Consider the following 15,586-nt stretch of genomic DNA (forward strand, 5'->3'; position numbering starts at 1 on the left):
TAATGTAATAAATATTAACTTTACAGCACAAATAAGTTCACATACAGTTGACTTTCTAGATGTTCAAGTGTTTATAAACAACAATAAGATTGAAACCAGACTGCATAGGAAGGAAACAGCAGGCAATTCAGTGCTCCATTCTAAGAGTTTTCACCCACGGCATCTAATTTGCAGTACTCCGTATGGAGAAGTGCTAAAATGAAAAGAATTTGTAGTAATGAGCTGGATTTGAAAAAGGCCCAAATAGAATCTAAAAAGAGGAAGCTTACTATTTGGTAATAGAGGTAGCAATTAAAATGACTGTTAAAGCAAACAAGAAACAGAACGAGAAGCTAGGTTGATTTGAACTTATAGCAAGCACAAGCGACAATTGAGAACTATTCTCAGAAAAAAATGGCATTTAATCCTTAGCTGCAAGTCCACAAACAGATTTTACAGCATATCTGGGCAATCACTAATTTTGATGTTTCCTACCCACTGGCCCGCCACTTGAAAGATGTGGACAACAGTAACTTGAGCCATCTTAAATATTTTGTGCAAGATACTGATAGAGCAAGATTTCGCATCGCGACTTGCTCGATTCATGAACCTCGACTTGTCATAACCTCATAACAAACGTACGTTATTATTAATATCTTTATTTTGGATACGCGTGCAAAGTATAGAAGCTTGCCTATGTGTTTTACTAAACCGACTAACCCTTGTCCATAAAATGGCCGCTGCTTGCCTTTTCGCTTGTGCGCATGCGTTAGTCACACTCACGTGACTCTACGTAGAGGTAGTTCTGGAGGGAAAGGGGGCGCATGCGTAATACGCAGCTTTCGTGATAACATGGTGATGCTCGTGCAGTTGCTCTCGTGTCAGTGTATATATTACTAATGTCTAATTGCATAGTATATTTTTTTGATGATAAATCTGAAGTACAAAAGTCATGACATGTAATACATTCGTTTATTTCTATATATTAATTTGTTTTCGCTTACTTTTCATGTATCCTCGACACTGAGGGGTGCTGGGGCTGGGGAGTCCATCTTGGAGGGTATTTCTGCGCAGAATCACTAGATGGTGCGGTGACATTGAAACCAAGCCAAAGAAGGTTGATGCCAGAGCCAGCATGGGAAAGTGCACCTTCACCCAGCAAGAGCATCAAGATTGTGTTCTATTGTATCAAAATGTATTTTTTCCATTGTATTCTCTGCGACTTCTCGTGGGAACCCCAATCTTGCTAGGCGGCACCCTAGGATGCTAAGTAGGGCTTGTAATAGTCTGTTCTGATTGGTGTGTTAACCAAATCCTACCTTAGGACCAATCAAAATTTGGGGATTCTGACACTTTGCAACATTGGGGGGTGGTACCCTGTCCCAAAACAGTATATCTAGCCTAGGTTCACCTAGGGAAACTGTCCGACTTGTCTGAATAGCTGACCTGTCACTGACCCAACGCACTCAATAGGTCACTTGATACAGAGCGCTGCGGAGCACTCTGTCCGAATTTGACCATAGACTAAGGTTTTACTAAACCTTAAAAGTGCTGGCGGAGCACTTTGCTGGGAGTTCGCTAACCCAATCGGGGTTCTGATCGATAGCTGCAGAGAGGGTGGAGCGCAGGCGTTGCTTCCGAACTGCGGGTGCTGGTCGTGTCCTGGTGGTCCTGTCCTGATTCCTAATCTGAGGGTTTCCTGTCCTGTCCTGGGTGTCCATTCTGAACCTGCTGTCCATTGAGGGGTATCCTTCCTTGAGGGTTTCCTGTCCTTAAACTGACCCGTGGCCAGGGTTTGGTTTTCCACACCAGTCTAGGTAAATATCGCTCTAAATCTCTTGAAACTGCACCTTTCTATTTTTCTGTCTTTGCTTCAATAAAGACATTTCTTTGCATATGATAAGTTTTTTCCATGCTTTCTGCAACTCATTGCATCTCATGAAACGTATGCATTTATTTTCATAGCGTGTTTCCTATGTTACCCTACGTCTTAGAAATTATTTTTGCCATTGCAGTTTGCTATTTCTTGATATGGTCTCTAATTTTCTCTCACAAAACTTTACTGAAGAAACCTTGATTTAGTCTAATCTCTCTCTCAGTTGGTTTTCTATTGCATTAGCATTTTAAACATAAGTGATTGCCCTTAGAGTTCTTTTATACAGATATGTACTCTTTGCAAAATTGATTTTAGACTGTCTCCTCGTAAAGGAGTGTATGTTCTAAAGAATTTAAATTCTGAGATAAAGCTTTTAAAACTTCTCAGTTGTCCGTGGTCATTTTATGAAAAGTAAAAGTCATTTATTAAAGTGTAGATTATTTGCTGCCTTTCCTTTTACAGCTAGCTCCCTGATCCATTGTGGTCATAGGTACCCGTAACAGTGGATGGTAAGTCGGGTACACTAGAAAATAGAAAAGGAACTCACAATTATTGGTAGAAGGTTGTGACGTCATCCGATCAATGTATCTGGTGATTTGAAATATATGGGCCCGAAGCCGGAAGTGGCGAAATTATTGGTCGGGTGACCCGCGATGTCTAGCAGTAATTTTCTGGTAGCATCGAGGATGGTTAGGGAATAGTTAAAGGTTAGGCAGGACTAGTTAGTCTAGCTAAGTCGGAAGCTGCTAGTATTGATGCTGCTATAAGAACAGGCACTTCAGGAGAACTGATCACTCACTTGAAATGTTTGCTTTGGAAAATTATGAAATGTTTTAAACTGTTTTCTTATTGATATATGTATTAACCCATTCGTTCGTAGTTGTTACATGTTGTTTGGAATCCCCGGGGAATTGAATAGCGAGTGGTGAATAGAATCCACTTGCTTTGAGGTCGCTGGCTTTCAAGGAAAGTTGGTGCAGGTTAGGAAGAACTGGAAGCACTAACTAGGGTTTTCTGAGATGTATGATTGAATAAATGTTAGTAACGAGGTTCATTGGTAAAATTCCCATTGTGGCATAAACCTATTTAGGGTCACATCGGAAGAGTAGCAGGTTCATCGGAGCTTGGGTGAAAGCAAAGGGGCTCGCTGGGGAAACCTTAGTCTCGGATATATCCCGGTAAAGTGGATGAGTCTAGGGGAGTAACAGGTTCTCCGATGCTAGAGTGAAGGGTAGGCAGAGAAGATCTACTCGTAGTGAATGAAAAGTAAATGGAAGTAGTTTACTTGCAGTAAAACAAATCTTTCCTGTCTAGACACTTGAGCACAGTGGCGAATGTGTATTCGTTGTTAAATAACCAAGCACTAAGCACTTTAGAAAGAAAGAAAGTTTCCGTTACCTTGTAAAGGAGGGAGTCAGTCGCGAAGCCGCTCTGACGTCACTCCGTGCCGCGTTGGGATTGGTAGACACAGCGGGCTGGTAGTGGAGCTGGAATTGTAAAGGAGGGGTGAGCGCCGGAGCGTGGGAATTGTCTCACGAAGGAGCCGCGCACCCATTGGTCGAAATTATTTGAATTTGTGCATTTTATTGGCCGCACGAAAATAAAAGACGCATTCGGATTGGGAGTGACTTGTAAACAAAGCCGCTTGCAGAAATCGTATGTGGCACTCGTATACTCCAGAGACTAGACCTGATCCCAGATACCTAGGGTTTGGAAGAGATCAGTGGAAGACTAATAGATACGACATTATGTATGGAAATAAGAGAAAATTGTCCCTTGTAAATAAGGTAAAGAATTATTTCAAGAAAGATAAGCCGATTAAAACTAGAGAAGGCGTTGTCATTCCACCACCAAATACTCCCGCATCTTTCATGATGTTCGATAAAGGGTACAATACCTGTGTATGGTTGGAAAATTGGGCGGAATACACGAAAGATGACGGAGTATTGGCGTTTCCGTTAGACGGAACATTTAACAGCAGAATTCTATTTAATTTGAGAACCCGAATGAATGATTTGCATCCCAGACCTAGGTTAACACAGTATGAAGCACTAGAGGAATGGGAAATCGAGGCTTTCGAGAGGGACAAGCCCAGAATGGATAAAGGGTTAACTAAATTTTACCCAAAATTAAAGCAGGAAGCCCGAGCCAAAAAGATGAAACAGTGGAGACAGAGTATGATTGTTGAGGGACTGTTTCCCATGATGCCAGCAGAAGATCCTCCTGGGGGGGGGGAAAAGGACAGAGAAATCTAAACACTGGGGGCCCCTCGGAGAATCAGATGACGAATTATTAGATGACATATGCATGAGAAGTCCGCCTCCTTATAATGAAGGACACCGACCTTCGAGTGCAGGGGATATTCCCCGGAGACCTCTACAAAGGGAAGAGGTCAGGTCCGCAAGCGTAGGAGAGGGTTATCTAATTCCTCCCTATACTGAGAGTTTAGGACCCGTAGAAACCAGAAGTATTTACCCAAGGAGACCAATTGGTGGGGAGATGGGATATTCACGTGAAGGAGATTTTTGCTCTCGTCCCCCCTACGGAGGTGAGGTGAGGTCTTTAGGTTCAGGAATGCCATCATTACAGCCACAGGAGGAGGAAGATCCGAGAATTTTAGGCACAGGAAGTCTGTTCCAAAAACCTAATTATGACGGAGGACCGAGTGAGACACATCCCACTGCCCCGAGTTATGCTCCCACTCTAACCCCACAGGTGTTACATGACCAATCTTTGGACAGGTTATTAGAAGAGAAAGAGCAAGAAGCGCTAGCAAAGCAGAGAGCTGAGATAATACAGAAAATGTCACAGCTAAATACAAGTCCTGAAGCCTTAACGATCCCAGTAACTATCGGACCAGTGGTTCCGTTGTACGGGGACCGTCAAGGGAGTCCGAAAACTCCAGTAATTACTCCTGTCATTGCACCGACCAGACCAGAACCCTTAATTGTAGATGATCAGACAAGTGAGTGCGAGTCGGAGGTATCGCTGCTAGATCTGCCCGTTAGAAATACAGGAAAAAGGATGCAGAAAAGACATAATCCTTTTAATGCGAGGGAAATTCAAATGGAATCGACCTCAGGTACTAAGAGTGTCACATTGGTGACTCCTGAAGAAATCGAAAGATGGAGTCAAGAATTTGAAAAGCAAGCGTCCCCAACGAAACCTTTAGATCTCTACAAGCTGAGAATAGAAATAGAGGAATTAATGGCAGGAAACGTAGGATTAGACAGATTAAATACCTACTCCGAAGACGAAATGCCTACTCCGAAGACGAAATGCTGTTTATCTGCAAGAGTCTCACCCGAAATACCCGAGTACTTCATGAAAAACTGACAGACACTGCTGCTAGCATGGGAATAGATATTTCAAAATCGAAACCTCTGCAGAAACCATGCAGAGCAGATTTCTCAGACAAGGATTTGGAAAACTTGAATGTTTCAGGGAAGAAAGCACAGGTCAAAGAACTATTGACAGTATTACAAAAATGGGGAGATGTGGAAAGATGGAAAGCCAGATGGACCAAGAAAAAGGATGAGGCCAGGTCTAGGCAGGCAACTCCCGAATTTGTTCTAAAGGAAGCTGACAAGCCAGAACAGTTATGCCCTATGCGCGAAGTACCAGGTGGAAAATATGTACACGTTCCATGGTCCAGACAGGATATTGTATCCTTTACTAATGATTTCCCGAAATTACGAGAAAAGCCAGTGGATTGGTATAGGCAGGTAGAAAGATTCGTAAAAGTGCAAAAATGCCTGTGGAAGGACCTGGATGGGTTCTTCGACATAGTGGTCCCTGTAGATCTATGGACCGAGTGTAAAATAGCCATAGCTTGGCCTAGTGAGGAATACACGAGAGATGAAAAAACAGGGGAACCATCGAAGGAAGTAATGAAAAAATATGATCAGGTAATTCAGAATCTGAAACTAAAAGTGCCAGCAAAGGAAACTGATTGGACCAAGATAGATAGAACTACGCAAGAAAGAGACGAGACAGTGCATTCCTTTTATGAAAGGCTGTTGCAGGTGTTCAAAACATACAGCGGTATAGACAACATCGAGATGAAGGATATGACACATTTTATTTACAGGTTTGTAAACGGTTTAAGACCCGAAATTTGTCAGTGGATAAAGGATAATAAAATCTGTTGGCATACCAAAAAGATAGATGAGGTCCTACGGTATGCAAAGTACTGTGAAGACGAAATGGCAGAAAAGAAAAAGGCTCTCAAGGAGAAGGTTATGTGGGCTCAAGTAAAGCTCGCAGAACAACAGGAAAAGCAGTTAAACAAGATGAACAAAACTACCCCGAACCAAAGCACTGGGAGTGGGGGTGGAGGAAAGCCTAGACCTAAAATGAGCAGAGAGGAAGCTAAGAAGAAATTTCCTTGCCATCAGTGCGGGGAAATTGGACACTGGAGAGACGAGTGTCCCTATTTACAAGATGATAATGCCCAAACACCTGATTTAATTCCACAGACGCAGAATGAAAAACAAAGAAAGACCCAGCAGCAGGTAAAAACGATCCAAGTGCCCAGAGCGCCAAAGCCTATTTTTAAAGGAAAATCACCACAGGGTGATGACGTAGAAATCTGGGGGGGGCAATGAAAATAGAAATACAGCAACTTCGCAGTATTTACTGAATGACACTTTCTTCTGCGACGACCAGTACTGACGGGGCCTGAGAGGGGAGGACGAGGAGTGCGTACTTGGCGCCTCCTTGCCGGTAGACCAGTCGGGACCATACATTGAAGGAAAGGTTGATGGAAATGATGTCACCTTCCTGTTGGACACTGGTGCTACCCGTTCTACTGTGAGAACAGTGGACGTTCCAAACCTACCCCTCTCGGGAGAAGCCATCCAAGTAGTGGGTGTATCTAATCAATTGATTAGTACACCTGTTACCGAGCCCATGGAGATCTCAATTGGAAATTTCAAACAAATGCACAGATTTGTTGTCTGTGATACCAGTCCGGTAAATTTACTGGGACGTGATTTGCTGTGCAAAATGAATTGTACCATCTTTTGCACTCCAAAAGGCGTCGAAATTCAAACTCCAGACGAAGACGGTATCTACAAGCTAATGTTAATTAGGCCTGACTCAGAAATAAAACGACTGACTATACAGGACTTACCTGAAGAACTCCAGCAGACAGTGAAGCCAGAAGTATGGGACTTTACAGGAAAGGATGTGGGATTAATGAAAAACGTAGACCCCCTACAAATAGCCATGAGAGAAAATGCAGTGTACCCCAATACCAAGCCTTACAGAATGAGTGCAGAAGTGAGAGCAGGTGTTGCCATTGAAATACAGAAACTGCTAGAAGCAAATATCATACAGGAAGTAATGAGTAGCCCATGTAACTCACCCATTATGGGCATTAAAAAGCCTAGTGGCAAGTACAGAGTAGTTCAGGACCTAAGAAAGGTAAACAAGATAGTGGTTCCTTGCTGCCCTATAGTCCCGAACCCAGCAGTGATTCTATATCAGATCCCCTGGGATGCTGAATGGTTCACTGTGATAGACCTATGTCACACATTCTTTTCGATTCCATTGCACCCAGACAGCAAATTTATTTTCTCATTTGCTTTCAACAGTCACGTGTATGTCTGGAATAGGGTCCCCCAGGGGTACACAGAGAGCCCCTCTATCTTTAATCAGATCTTGAAAAAATGTCTTGAAACTTTAGTCTTACCTGGAAAGTCCGTTTTGGTCCAGTACATTGACGACCTATTGGTGGCGTCTAAAAGTCATAGGGACTGTGTGGTTGACACCATTGCCCTACTGAATCACCTGAGTGAAAAGGGACATAAAGTGGCCCCTGAGAAATTACAGTTCTGTTCAAAATCAGTGAAGTATCTGGGACACCAGATAGAAAAAGGCATAAGAAAAGTTACCTCAGAAAGAGTTAGAATAATTCAAAATATGCAGTTACCCCGTACTCAAAAAGAAATCAGAATGTTCCTCGGAGTTGTAGGTTACTGCAGGCAATGGATTGTGGGATTCGCAGTCCTTGCAAAGCCCTTGATTCAGATGACAAAGAGAGGAGCGAAAGACCCAGTTGAATGGAATGACGAGAGCTTGACAGCTTTCACAAAATTACGAAATTGTCTGTGTACAGCCCCTGCTCTAGGGATGCCTGACTACTCCAAAGAGTTTGGCCTATTCTGTGACACTCGTGACAATTGTGCATTGTCAGTCCTGACTCAGGAACATGGTACGACCAGAAGGCCTGTGGCATATTTCTCTGCCACATTGGATCCAGTGGCTGCTGGATTACCTGGATGTCTGAAAGCAGTAGCTGCAACATGCACCAGTTTAGAACAAAGTGAGTCCATTATCATGGGACATCCTGTAACTGTGTATGTTCCACATGCAGTTGTGATTCTATTGACCCGAACAAAAACTCAGTATCTCACACCTAGTCGGCTGACTAAATATGAGAGGATTCTCATGGGTGCTGCAAACATTGTCATCACCAGATGCAATATTTTAAACCCTGCAACTCTACTCCCTGAATCAATGGTAATAGAAGGTAAGGGAGATGATGAGCATGACTGTATTGATTTGACAGAGTTCAGTACTAAACCTCGCCCAGACATTAAAGAAACTCCTTTGCCTGTGCATGATGAGGAATGGTTTGTGGATGGTTCGTGCCTGAGGCATGAACTGGGGGGCCTAAGTGCTGCCTATGCTGTGGTCACTTTATACAAAATTGAGGAAGCAGCTTATTTATTTGGAGTAAAGTCTGCACAAGTAGCTGAATTGATCGCTCTGATTAGAGCTTGCAAATTGGGAAAAGACAAAAGAATAACAGTGTATACAGACAGCCAGTACTGTTATGGGGTGGTGCATGACTTTGGCCAGTTATGGCTACAAAGAGAATTCCTGACTTCATCAGGTACCCCCATACGAAATGGAAAAGTGGTTCAAGACCTTTTAGAGGCAATCCAGTTACCAAAGGAATTGGCAGTGGTCAAGTGTATTGCTCATAAGAAGGGCCTTGACCCTGTATCTATGGGAAACGATTTTGCTGATCGGGTGGCAAAACAATGCGCCATGGAGCAGATGCGAATAAATCCGAAGCGGGGTGGGACTGGAAACAGCTGCCAACTTAGGATGTTTGAAGAAGTGCCTACATGGGATGAAGTGAGAGAATGGCAGCATGTGACGCCCTGGGAGGAGAAAGAGAAGTGGAAGGAGGAAGGTTGTAAACCAAGACGTGAGGATGGTGTCATTGTGGGCCCGAATGGTATGGCTGTGTTACCCAGACAACTACTTGCCCCAATGGCCAGACTGATACATGAAGGATCACACATTGGTAGGGATGCCATGATTCTGGTATTTCAACAGACTTGGTACAACAAGAAATTCAGGAAAGTAGCAGAGTCCCTTTGCCAGAGGTGCTTGACATGTCAGCAGTTCAACGCTGGCAAGAGAACAGTAGTTGAACTGATGAAAATTGGGAGATCAGGGGGTCCCTTTGTGAGAATACAAATTGATTTCATTACCATGCCATGATGTGAGGGAAAAAGATATGTCCTTGTCATTATCTGCCTATTTTCAAAGTGGGTGGAAGCTTACCCTGCCACACAGTGTGACGCCATAACAGTAGCAAAGCTCCTACTAAAAGAGTTGATACCTAGGTTCGGGGTTCCAGTCTTTATTGACTCAGATAGAGGCACCCATTTTCAGAATTAAATTTTGGCCCAGCTTTGCCAAGCATTCGGGATCACACAAAAGCTGCACTGTGCATATCATCCAGAGGCTTCTGGAGTGGTAGAACAAATAAATGGCACCATAAAGAATAGATTGGCAAAAATATGTGATTCTACTGGCTTGAACTGGATAAATGCCTTGCCTCTTGTTCTGATGGGACTCGGAAGCATTCCAGATCGGAGAACAGGCCTGAGCCCCCATGAGATCTTGATGGGAAGAGTGATGAGACAAGCATGGGTACCAGGATACAAACTGTTAGCATTTCTGATGATTTGGTACTTGAATACTGCAAGCAACTGGGTGACCAAGTGCGTTCTATCTCTCGCCAGATTGGGGCAGACGCCGTCGCCAACCCGACAACACCAGTTCACAAATTGGTTCCTGGTGACTGGGTTAAAATAAAGAAGCACACTCGTTCAAGTTGCCTTGCACCAAGGTGGGGGAAAAAGCGGCAAGTAATCCTGGTAACGACGACCGCTGTGAAGTGCGCCGGCGTTCCCAAGTGGATCCATGCCAGCCATACCCAGAAGGTGATACCTGACGAGGAGCCTGGAGCGGAAGGTTGTCCAGCAGAGGGGTCTGCAGACGTTGGTCCTGAAGTAGCTGACGACAGGCGACCGAGCACCAGCCCAGTGGAGGGTCCTGCAAAGGTTAGCCCGGAAGTAGCTGATGACGCATGGCCAAGCACCAGTACTGCTAAGCATCCAACGGAGACTGGTCCAGAAGTAGCTGATGACGAGCTGCAGGGAATCTGGCCAGAGGATTGGATACCCATAGTCGATCTCTCTGGAGACCCACTCAGAACAAGAGAGCGAATAAGAGAAGACAGAGAGTGGAATAGTGAGGTCGAGCAAGGCACAGGCGAAGACCCTCAGATCATTGAGATTCACATCAAGTCTGAGGACGAAGAAGAAGGTCAGACAGGGACAGATCAGGTGATTGACACACCTCCACTGACTCCTGAAATTGAAAAGGGACAGACTAGAAAAAGTGTAATAGTTCGAGCAGAAGAAAATCAAGGGATCGAAGTGCTTGAACAGGATCAGTCAGAATTAGAAGAACGTGTTCAGGACACAGAAACAGAGACATTCAAAAGCAAAAACAAAAATTCACCTGAACCAGGCCAGCTTAGTAACCAGGCAGAAGAAATAGATACAAGACCTGGGACTAGTCAGACAGGAAGGGAAGAAACAGAAATTGAAGTGCCACAAACAAGTGAAAATAAAAGGACGTTAAAAGAAAGTCAGATCGCAGTGCCAGCCAAAAGACTAAAGAAAAAGAAGCACATTGAGCCAAGGTATGTTAAGAGACTGAAATTAAGAATAAAAACAGTCCAAGAGAAACTGGGAGATATAAGAAGAAGTCCCCGAATTGCAGAAATACCTGAAGATAGCTCGAAGAGAAGGAGTGAGCGAATAAAAAGACAAAACGCAAAATATCAGGATCCGGAGTGGACCTACTTAATCTTGGAAAATTTCGAGGAACTTGATATCACTGACGAAAGTGACGGAGAACAGGTTGCTGAGTACTCTGAGGAAGAGGAAGACGAGCTCACCTGAGGTTGCACAGAGTAAGCTGCCTGTGTAAACTTACAAAGAGGGGTTGAGAAATTTCTTCTGAGCCAAAATGTCTGAGTCAAGATTCAAGAACGAATGGAAGGCCTAGTTGCAGTGGTTGCAAAACATGCTGCAAAGTATGTGTATGTAGTATAGTTATAGTTGTTTTAGTTTGGATAGGACTAACAGTGTTCATTCCCTTTATGGTTAGTAAAAATACTAATATTTCCCCTACACAGATTACTGACACTGAAGAACTGACAACATGAAGTGAAGAAAGACGTGAGAAAGCACTCAGACAAACAAAACAAGACTTAGATGCATCAGATGAGGAAGGACTACACTACCACGGAGTTAGGAATCAGACACACTCAAATGTTTTCGCAAACTTGTTAGTACATTATGTAGAGACTATGGAGATAGAGGATTGCTATGTCTGCATGAAGCTACCTACTTCTGTAGCTGAAGGCGTGACATACCATCACTTGCCTCTGACATATGGAATTTCCTGTAGTATTTTAGCAAGCTTATTTTACAAAAGAGGACCGTTACAGTATTATTACTCTAACAATGACGTGATCTTTTCTGAACTTCCCATTCGTGGAAATCTGAATCCTGTACATATAAAAAGTGACGCAATACGCTATATGGGAGACTACTTTTTGACTATAGGCAATATAGACATAGCTGAAGCACATAGAGACAACCTGACCTGTTCATTGCATGAACAAGAGAAAGTATTTTTAAACATGGCAGAGAAAAGAAGGGAGAGTTTCCAAAGAAAGGCTAATGACAAAAGGCAGAAAACACCTAAATGGGCTGAGAACATGGAAAGCACCTCAACTGGTGGGGCGGGACCTGCTCTGTTGCTGGATTTCGAGAAGAAAGGGAAACTCTGTCTTCACCGCGAGAAGACTGAATATTATAATAACATTTTCATTGGTTCCAGTCAATGTGAGCACAATTACAAGGTAATTGGAGGTTGGGGTTTCAAAAATGGGTCAGAGTCTGTGTTTCCTGGAATTTATTATATATGTGGAGACAAGGCTTATTTCAAATTGCCGGATCACTGGTATGGAAGCTGCTACTTTGGCATTGTCTTCCCGAAAATATACCATGTGAATGAAATTTCTGGAAGCAATGAAAACACTAATGGCTTAGTGCGTAGTAAAAGAGAAAGCGTAGGTGAAATAATGGGTAGTATTTTTAGTGCACTGATACCTGGAGTGGGAGTGGTTCTGAACACTCACCGAATTTGCAAATTGTCCACAGTAGTGGATGTGCTGTCTACTGATACAGCTCATGGATTTCTGCTGGTCAATACCGAAATGGTTGCGATCAGATCAATGGTTTTGCAGGATAGACTTGCTCTTGACACCTTATTAGCAAAAGAGGGCGGAGTCTGCCGGATGTTGAAAGCGCAACATTGTTGCACTTACATTCCGGACAAGAGCGTACAGCTCAAAAGATATGTGAAAAACATTACTAATTTGGAAAGGGAACTCAAACCACTCGAGGTTGACAGTGCCTGGAAGAGACTAGTTGATGGTCTCTCAAATGTAGGTCATTGGTTTGCTAACTTAGGTAGAAGCTTATTGTTCAAAGTACTGGTGCCAATTGGAATTATAGGTCTTATCCTATTTTTCATATTCGTCTGTTGCAAATGCCGAAGACATACTAAAAGGTATCAGGTGAATGCAAGAGGAGTGAAACGGAATGCGGATGAACTTGAATTGGAGGAAATGAATAATCAGATTTACAAAAGGGTGAAAAATTCTCACCCTACCAAAAATGAGAAGGAAAAATTAAATCGCATGTTGGAAGAGATAGAGTTGTACAAAGTGTAAAAGAAAGTTGGCATCTGGTTCCATTTATGTGTGATGATAGTAAATATCATCAAAGAGGGGATTGATAGAGCAAGATTTCGCATCGCGACTTGCTCGATTCATGAACCTCGACTTGTCATAACCTCATAACAAACGTACGTTATTATTAATATCTTTATTTTGGATACGCGTGCAAAGTATAGAAGCTTGCCTATGTGTTTTACTAAACCGACTAACCCTTGTCCATAAAATGGCCGCTGCTTGCCTTTTCGCTTGTGCGCATGCGTTAGTCACACTCACGTGACTCTACGTAGAGGTAGTTCTGGAGGGAAAGGGGGCGCATGCGCAATACGCAGCTTTCGTGATAACATGGTGATGCTCGTGCAGTTGCTCTCGTGTCAGTGTATATATTACTAATGTCTAATTGCATAGTATATTTTTTTGATGATAAATCTGAAGTACAAAAGTCACGACATGTAATACATTCGTTTATTTCTATGTATTAATTTGTTTTCGCTTACTTTTCATGTATCCTCGACACTGAGGGGTGCTGTGGCTGGGGAGTCCATCTTGGAGGGTATTTCTGCGCAGAATCACTAGATGGTGCGGTGACATTGAAACCAAGCCAAAGAAGGTTGATGCCAGAGCCAGCATGGGAAAGTGCACCTTCACCCAGCAAGAGCATCAAGATTGTGTTCTATTGTATCAAAATGTATTTTTTCCATTGTATTCTCTGCGACTTCTCGTGGGAACCCCAATCTTGCTAGGCGGCACCCTAGGATGCTAAGTAGGGCTTGTAATAGTCTGTTCTGATTGGTGTGTTAACCAAATCCTACCTTAGGACCAATCAAAATTTGGGGATTCTGACACTTTGCAACATTGGGGGGTGGTACCCTGTCCCAAAACAGTATATCTAGCCTAGGTTCACCTAGGGAAATTGTCTGACTTGTCTGAATAGCTGACCTGTCACTGACCCAACGCACTCAATAGGTGACTTGATACAGAGCGCTGCGGAGCACTCTGTCCGAATTTGACCATAGACTAAGGTTTTACTAAACCTTAAAAGTGCTGGCGGAGCACTTTGCTGGGAGTTCGCTAACCCAATCGGGGTTCTGATCGATAGCTGCAGAGAGGGTGGAGCGCAGGCGTTGCTTCCGAACTGCGGGTGCTGGTCGTGTCCTGGCGGTCCTGTCCTGATTCCTAATCTGAGGGTTTCCTGTCCTGTCCTGGGTGTCCATTCTGCACCTGCTGTCCATTGAGGGGTATCCTTCCTTGAGGGTTTCCTGTCCTTAAACTGACCCGTGGCCAGGGTTTGGTTTTCCACACCAGTCTAGGTAAATATCGCTCTAAATCTCTTGAAACTGCACCTTTCTATTTTTCTGTCTTTGCTTCAATAAAGACATTTCTTTGCATATGATAAGTTTTTTCCATGCTTTCTGCAACTCATTGCATTTCATGAAACGTATGCATTTATTTTCATAGCGTGTTTCCTATGTTACCCTACATCTTAGAAATTATTTTTGCCATTGCAGTTTGCTATTTCTTGATATGGTCTCTAATTTTCTCTCACAAAACTTTACTGAAGAAACCTTGATTTAGTCTAATCTCTCTCTCAGTTGGTTTTCTATTGCATTAGCATTTTAAACATAAGTGATTGCCCTTAGAGTTCTTTTATACAGATATGTACTCTTTGCAAAATTGATTTTAGACTGTCTCCTCGTAAAGGAGTGTATGTTCTAAAGAATTTAAATTCTGAGATAAAGCTTTTAAAACTTCTCAGTTGTCCGTGGTCATTTTATGAAAAGTAAAAGTCATTTATTAAAGTGTAGATTATTTGCTGCCTTTCCTTTTACAGCTAGCTCCCTGATCCATTGTGGTCATAGGTACCCGTAACAGTGGATGGTAAGTCGGGTACACTAGAAAATAGAAAAGGAACTCACAATTATTGGTAGAAGGTTGTGACGTCATCCGATCAATGTATCTGGTGATTTGAAATATATGGGCCCGAAGCCGGAAGTGGCGAAATTATTGGTCGGGTGACCCGCGATCTCTAGCAATACTATATCTAGTTCAAGACGAGGTGGCAACTGGGAGTCTGCAGTACGAAAATTGGAGACTAGGTTTACATTAAATCTCTATACCAAAACTCGAAATGAGCTCAGCACCAGTGAGGATATGTACACCTGCCTATAATGCCTGTGCCTTACTTTGCTGATATTGATAAAACTGTGTACCATATAGAGATATGGCCTCCATTTTTAACATCATTTAACATTTTGTAAGCATTACTGGGCAATTTGAGGCTAGGTTATAAAACTGTAATTACAGCGCATGCAGGAGAGCTTTGCATCTATATATTTTTCTGTGTATCATGCACTTTACAGCCCTTTTAGAACTTTATCAGTCTAGTAAGGGGGCTACAGATTACGACACTGCCACGAGGATATTATTTCTAGCTGTTCGTTTAATTCATAGCCATAGCAACGAGGGAGGACATTGAACTCACTTTGGTTGTAACAAAAAGTATGGTCAAGCTCAATTGGTATTATATGCCGTTTTGATTTTATGCAACAAAGATAATGAATTGATTTGCATACGCACTTGTGATGAAGCTAACAATTGATTATTTA

This window comes from Lissotriton helveticus, chromosome 10 (genome assembly GCF_964261635.1).
Source record: "Lissotriton helveticus chromosome 10, aLisHel1.1, whole genome shotgun sequence".
In the NCBI taxonomy this organism is placed as follows: Eukaryota; Metazoa; Chordata; class Amphibia; order Caudata; family Salamandridae; genus Lissotriton; species Lissotriton helveticus.